Consider the following 7,242-nt stretch of genomic DNA (forward strand, 5'->3'; position numbering starts at 1 on the left):
ATCAAGGCATCAAACCAGATGAAAGCAAAATCGCCACAATTCGGAACTACCCCATACCGACAAACCGCAAAGAAGTTCACCGCTTTATTGGCATGGTCAATTATTTAAGTAGATTTATAAAAAATCTCAGCGCAAACTTTACAAATCTCCGTAAGCTTATCTTAGATTCTGTACCGTGGCAGTGGACGACTGTTGAAAATGAAGAATTTAACCGAATTAAATCACTTGTATCAGATGTAACAACGCTTAGATATTATAACGTTAATGAACCACTAACTATAGAATGTGATGCAAGCTGTTATGGACTGGGTGTAGTGGTCTTTCAATCTAACGGTGTTATTGGGTATGCATCAAGAACACTAACAGCGACCAAACGCAACTATGCTCAAATCGAAAAGGAGTTACTAGCAATACTGTTCGCATGCACTCGTTTTGACCAACTAATCGTAGGAAACCAAAAAAACAGTCATCAGGACAGACCACAAGCCGCTCATCAGTTTGTTTCAGAAGTCGCTTTTGTCAGCACCACGTAGACTCCAACACATGTTGCTCAACCTACAGCGTTACCGACTATCCATCGAGTTTGTCACCGGGAAAGATAATGTATTTGCAGATGCTCTGTCTCGTGCACCACTGCAGAAAGACCAATGCGAAGTTTTCACCAAACGTAATATATATAAAGTTCTGGGTGAAATAGAAGGGCTTCAATTGTCGAAATTCCTGTGCATTTCGGACAGCCGTTTGGAGGAAATAAAATTCGAAACCGAAAAGGACCAGTCGCTGCAATTGATTATCAGTTATATTCATAATGGATGGCCAGCAATCGCCGGCCGCGTACCAGACAACGTTAAAATCTACTTTAATTATCGCAACGAGCTATCTACTCAAGATGGAATAGTATACCGTGGCGATCGTTTAGTCGTGCCACATGTTCTTCGTCGAAAACTCATAGATTGCTGCCATATAAGCCACAACGGAATAGAGTCAACGTTGAAATTAGCCAGAGCCAATCTCTTCTGGCCAGGTATGTCGATGCAGATCAAAGACGTCGTTAGAGAATGTACTGTTTGTGCAACGTATGCAGCCTCACAACCGAATCCTCCTATGATGAGCCACTCTATACCGGTTTATCCATTTCAACTGGTATCCATGGACGTTTTCCAAGCAGAATATCGAAACATCAAACATAAGTTCCTGGTGACGGTTGACCACTATTCGGATTTTTTCGAACTCGACATTTTGAAGGATTTGACTCCTGAGTCCGTCATCGTTGCCTGCGAACAAAATTTTGCTCGTTATGGTAAACCTCAGAGGGTGATCAGTGACAATGCAACCAATTTTTCCAATGTTAAAATGGCTCGTTTCGCTTGTGAATGGGATTTCGAATTAGTTACCTCAGCACCGCATCACCAGCAGGCAAATGGAAAGGCAGAAGCAGCTGTAAAAATCGCAAAGCGATTAATCAAGAAAGCGGATGATACTGGATCTGATTTGTGGTATGCTCTTCTGCATTGGAGAAATATACCTAATAAAATTGGCTGCAGCCCCGTATCTCGACTGTTTTGTCGCTCTACTCGTTGTGGTGTACCAATGTCGAAAGGAAATTTACTTCCGCGAATCATTGAAAATGTTCCTGCTTCTATCGAACAAAATCGCAAGATTTATAAACGGAACTATGATAATAGATCTCGGAAATTACCTGAGCTCCGGATTGGCTCTCCTATATACGCACAGTTACAACCAGAAACCTCAAAACAATGGAGTGCCGGAATTGTTACTGATCGTTTAAGCGAACGTTCATATCTAGTCAACGTGAATGGCGTTCCTTATCGACGCAGTTTGGTTCACTTAAAACCGCGCAATGAACCCAACGCGACACTTAACCGATATCCCACAGTTCCTGATTTGAATTTTGCTTCTACTCCAAATACCACAAGTCAAGAAACTGTTTCTTCTGCTGTTGAGAATTCGAATGTTTGTTCTGAAAAAATAGTTCCGTCAGAGTTTGCTACGATTGAATCATCAACCATTTCATCACCACCAGTGTTGCCGAATAATCGAAAATCATCTTCTTCTACTACAAGCGTTACAGAAACGTTATCACCAGTGAGAAAAGCTACGTTTACGTCCACCAACAATAGGAACGATAGAATCATAAGGCCAAAACGAATTACTCGCACTCCAGCTAGATTTAAGGATTTCGAAATTAATATTGAGTAGATTTTATTTAAAAGTGAGGAGGATGTTGCAATATTCGTGTACGCACTCAGTGTATGATCCAACCTTTTATTATTACATCGTGTTACGCGCCATAAGCGCGATCATGTCCTTTCTTTATTCATTATATATCTGTACTTCGCTATGTAAGGATCGCCTAATAAAATTCTGAAGTAAATTTCGAGTGAATAAAACATTTTGTACTTGCTTATGTCATTTTGAACCAATCCTGAGCTGGTCAGAAACTGGCATTCGAAATGGATTAACAGTTGTCAGGTCCTGTCCTAGGCTATAATGTAAGATATTCTGTTAGTTTAAATGATGGTGAAGTGGTCTGTCATTTTCAGTGTAGCTGGGGCATATTAACTAAAAAATATTTGTTTAATCCACCTAGTGGTGTAATGATGCCTTTCTCATAGTTGTTATATTTTCAAAAATATCACCTTTTATTTGAGCCCAAGTTTGTGAAAATCGACCAAATCATCTCTGAGAAAATTGAGTGAGTTTCGTATTCGAGTTTTTGACTCCCTAATTTCGGTACTCCCGGAATCGGGAACTGGGAACCAGTATAGCCGAAGTCGGTTCATTTCGTAAGTAACTAATATAGCCTACAGATCAAATCAGTGCGATAAAACTTACTAATTTAACTTAAATAATATAAGATGAAAATAAAATTTATGGTCACTGACCGTCAGCATATTCCTACCAATTCATTTGACTTTTGTTGACATTTTCTAGTGAAGCTCCCAGAATTCATCGTCAGTTGAATAATCGTACCTAGTCATTTGAAGTTTTGCTTGCTCAGTTGCAAGTGCCAAGTAGTCTAGCTGCTTCATTGTCTTCGCTCTTGGTAGTAAACAAGTTCAAATGAATAGAATTATAAATGGAGTAAATTATTAGTAATGAAAACTGAAAGAGGAAACTTTTACTTTACGAATATTCTGTAAATGATATTTCAACTATCTAATTTGTCTTTCATCTTTTTTCTTCAACCAATTCGAATGTTTACATGAACCTCATTTGAAGACCGCTCTCACACTATTGAAAGAGATATTTTGTTACTGCAAGAGATCAACTGACGGTGGTAAAACTGAGCTTCGATTGGAAGATAAATGAGTGAAGAACTGAATGCTGTTCGTTCGGTACGTCAGCGAACGTTGTGTGTGTCAGAGTGTAAAGTTTACTGCAATAGGGTGATCGTCAAACTCAGTTTCAATTGAATTGAATGAAGTTTTACTGCACTGATACATACACACACAGACATTGCTCAGCTCGATTCTTGAACTTATTTTAGCGTAATTCTTAATGTTTTCTAAAATTTCTTCTGATAAGATGGAAGGAGCCAATCACATTACACTGAAAATAATTTGCACGCTAGCATCATGTGCAATGCATTTGATCTATCACTGCTTGTAGAACACCGGAAATTCATGAAAATATACACTTAACTCATAAAATAAGTGTGAAAACTGTTGTTATTTAGTGGATATCATGCAACGTTCATGTGAAATGCACAAAACATGATAAGATATATCGTTACCTATAGATTCTATATGCATTTCATGTGAATCTCACATTGTTTTCCACATAGATTTCAACTGAAACATAATTGACCGATTCAAGTGTTTTGCACCTACATTTGCACTGTACTCATTCCCACTAGAAAATGAAGTGTTTAACACATATAGTTCGATTCAATAGCAAAACACATCACATCCAAAGGGAAAACACATCAAAGCTAAGTGAAAAATATTCCAATCTCGTATCTTAATGAAATTGCACATGAAATCTTGAAACAAATCGCTTTGGTTATGTGTTGAAATGGAAAAGCATATTAAATTGAAGCGATGTTTACATCTGAATCGATCGTGCAAATTTGTATCAGTGTACAATACGCTACCTCTAAACAAAAAGTAGCTGTAATTTTCAGATTCGATTTAATAACTTTTTTCATTTCGTTGCGTTTTAATTTCTTATCATATCCACATTTTCAACACCGGATTTTTTATCCTCCGGTATAGATTTACACATTTTTCTCCTGGAAAATATAGATTTAAATGTGGCAACGCTGTACGCTATACGAAATTGAACGTTGTGTGATTTGTTCGAAAGGCGGTGGTGGTTTTTTTTTCTTCCGTACCAGCATGTAGCGGTTTTACATCGTCATTTTGTATGACGGCTTGAAATTTTTGACACTCATCGCCATATAACTTCGGAACCGGAAGTCAGATCTGTATGAAATTGCACGGTATCTTTCAAGACGAGAATCAATCATGAATTGTGAAAATCGGTTCAACCGTTGATGAGAAATCGAAGTAAGTTCCGGGTTTGGAGCTTTTCTTCATTATTACCGGTGCATTCAGAATCAGAAACCGAGGACAAGTAGTTCCAAAGTAGATTTAGATTTGTACCAACCAGAGTTGCACTGAGTCGTGATCATCATTCGCACGTCAAAGCTACGAGATAGTTCTGTCACGAACCAAAATGATCGTCATTCAAAGATGATCGAATAGATGCAATGAGTAGCGTACGGCGAACAGGCACATCAGTGACGCGAGAGTGGCAACACGCTGAGAGTAAAATGATTCGAATGAGAGAAGAGATCGGTAATTCTCTGTTTGTTTTTATATGACCAGTTTATAGCTCTGTACAGTTTTTTGAAATATAAAATGAAAAAGGAATGTTTAGAATCATTGGATTGCTCGTAAAGACTATTTGCCGTAGCAATGGTGGTATTAGCAACTCCAGCAAGTCAAATATCAGTGTAACGTGCATTCCAGTTCAATTTAGAATTGATATCATCAGATTTTAAGAAGTTTTGGAGGACCTTTTTCTCGCTAAACTAAATCAACAGTTGTTTAAAAATACTCTTCCCACACTGTATGATTGGAAAAGTTTCAACAATCAGAGATTTTCTACTACAACATGTCCACAACAATTATTACATAACGCACTGCAATATGAATTTCATTTCATGTAGTATCCAGATGTACATTTTCCACTCTAGTTGAACTTTGAAGACATGAAATAAACGAAGGAATTTGAATGCAACTGAACACGTACAGTTACTGTATATACATATGAAGCGTTCTTCCTTTTCTTTTCCTTAAAACTATGCAGAGAAAAATTATTAAACTGAAAGTTTCGGATTCTTAAATATGTATTCATGTTACATCACCTAATTTGCATTGAAAGAAATTCATCAATAATGCACTATTCGATTTCTATCGAGACAAAAGTGTTTTGTTTTCATTTATGTTTAGCTAGAACTGCCTACTACGACTAAAAAAGTCATCGTAACACGATCTCGTAAAGAGAGGTGGGACACAAAAAGTTATAAAACAGACAGTTATTAATCGTTGTAATAAAGCCTACTTTGATGTTCATAATCATTTTTTGACATCACCTATCGTACAAGATGATGCATGTCTGGTGTTGATTCCATTTTGGTAGTAAATCTTCGGCAATGTTAAAAATCTAAGAATTTGTTATTATGATCGTTGGTATGGAAATCGGTTTGCTTCAATTTTCATATAAAGATTGATTCATTGGATTACGAATGCATTATTTATTTTCCTTCTATGAACCAAATTAAATCGAGAACGTTGTTTTTAACGAATTTTCCTTGCAATTGACGATCACGACGGAAATTTTAGACATTGACCGTCACTCTGAGACTTCCATCATATTGATTCGTCTCCAAGTGAGCATCAGACTGAACTGACGGAATATATTTCTCAGTGAAACGCATACATTAATAATGAAGGTATGTGTAGCTTTTCAGTGAGAGAGCATGCGAGAGAAACGATTATTTTTGGAACGCTTGTGTCCGTCAATGAATATTCTTTGTTTACGGATACTGGATGCAACACTGGTACCAACTAACAAGATCTGCCAATTAGATAAATTCACCAGCTAGTTTTATACTAATTTGCACTCCATTTCACCATCGCTTGTAAAAAATACTCATGAAAATTCACTCCATCGCGTTGTAATACCGGAACCGAAAATCGGATCTGGATCAATTTTTCGAGGACAGAATTTCAAAATTTTTAAATTGCATCTTGTGAAAATCGGTTCAGAAATTTCCGAGAAAATTGAGTGCACATTTTTTCATAGATTCGCACATATTACCTTGTACTTCCGGAACTGGAAGTCGGATGAAGATGAAATTCAATAGCAAGCTAGTGGACCATGACACCTTTCGTTTGAATTTAAATTTGTGGAAATCGGTTCAGCCATCTCCGAGAGAAGTGAGTGACATTTTTTTCCTTATTTGCGTGTTTATCACCTTGTAATTTCGGAATTTAAGGTCGGATCAGGATAAAATTTAATAACAGTCTATGGGACTATACTACCTTTGATTTTAATCTTAGTTTGTGAAAATTCTCGAGGCCTCCGTTCAAAAGTCGGTTTTCACAGTGATTGCATAGCCTTTCTATATGAAAAACTCGAAAATGATTTGATCACTGAAATTAACTTGGAATTTGGACACGCTTAGACTGGTTTATTCGGGAACCTGACTGCAAGCGTACCCATAATGGTTCCTGCAACTTTCAAACTGATTGTCAATCCGAAAGGAATCTGTCATCTTTGGTTTTTTACCGTCACTGCAAAACCTCAATCGGATGAACTTTTCTCGACAGTTCAGCGGTACTGTTTGTAAACAGACTTTTTATTGTTTGTCTTGTGACAAATTGGATGAGACTATTTACGGTCCATATCGCCTAAATAGAGTATTAAAACATTTGTTCACGATTGTATTTTTGAGATTTATTAAATAAAAGTGACTAGTTGCAAAGTGTAAAGATGATTGTTCAAGATGTGTTCCATCATTTTAGCTTGTTTATAAACAGTACCGTTGAACTGTCAAAATGTGTTCATCCGATTAAGGTTAGCAGTGACGGTAAAAAACCTAATGTCGTCTCGCGAAAATCACAAAAAAAAACATTTTTCATAAGAATTAATCTTAGCCAACTTTTAAGAATCATTCGCGAATTCGATGCAAATGCACCGGCTGAACCA

This window comes from Malaya genurostris, chromosome 1 (genome assembly GCF_030247185.1).
Source record: "Malaya genurostris strain Urasoe2022 chromosome 1, Malgen_1.1, whole genome shotgun sequence".
Lineage (NCBI taxonomy): Eukaryota > Metazoa > Arthropoda > Insecta > Diptera > Culicidae > Malaya > Malaya genurostris.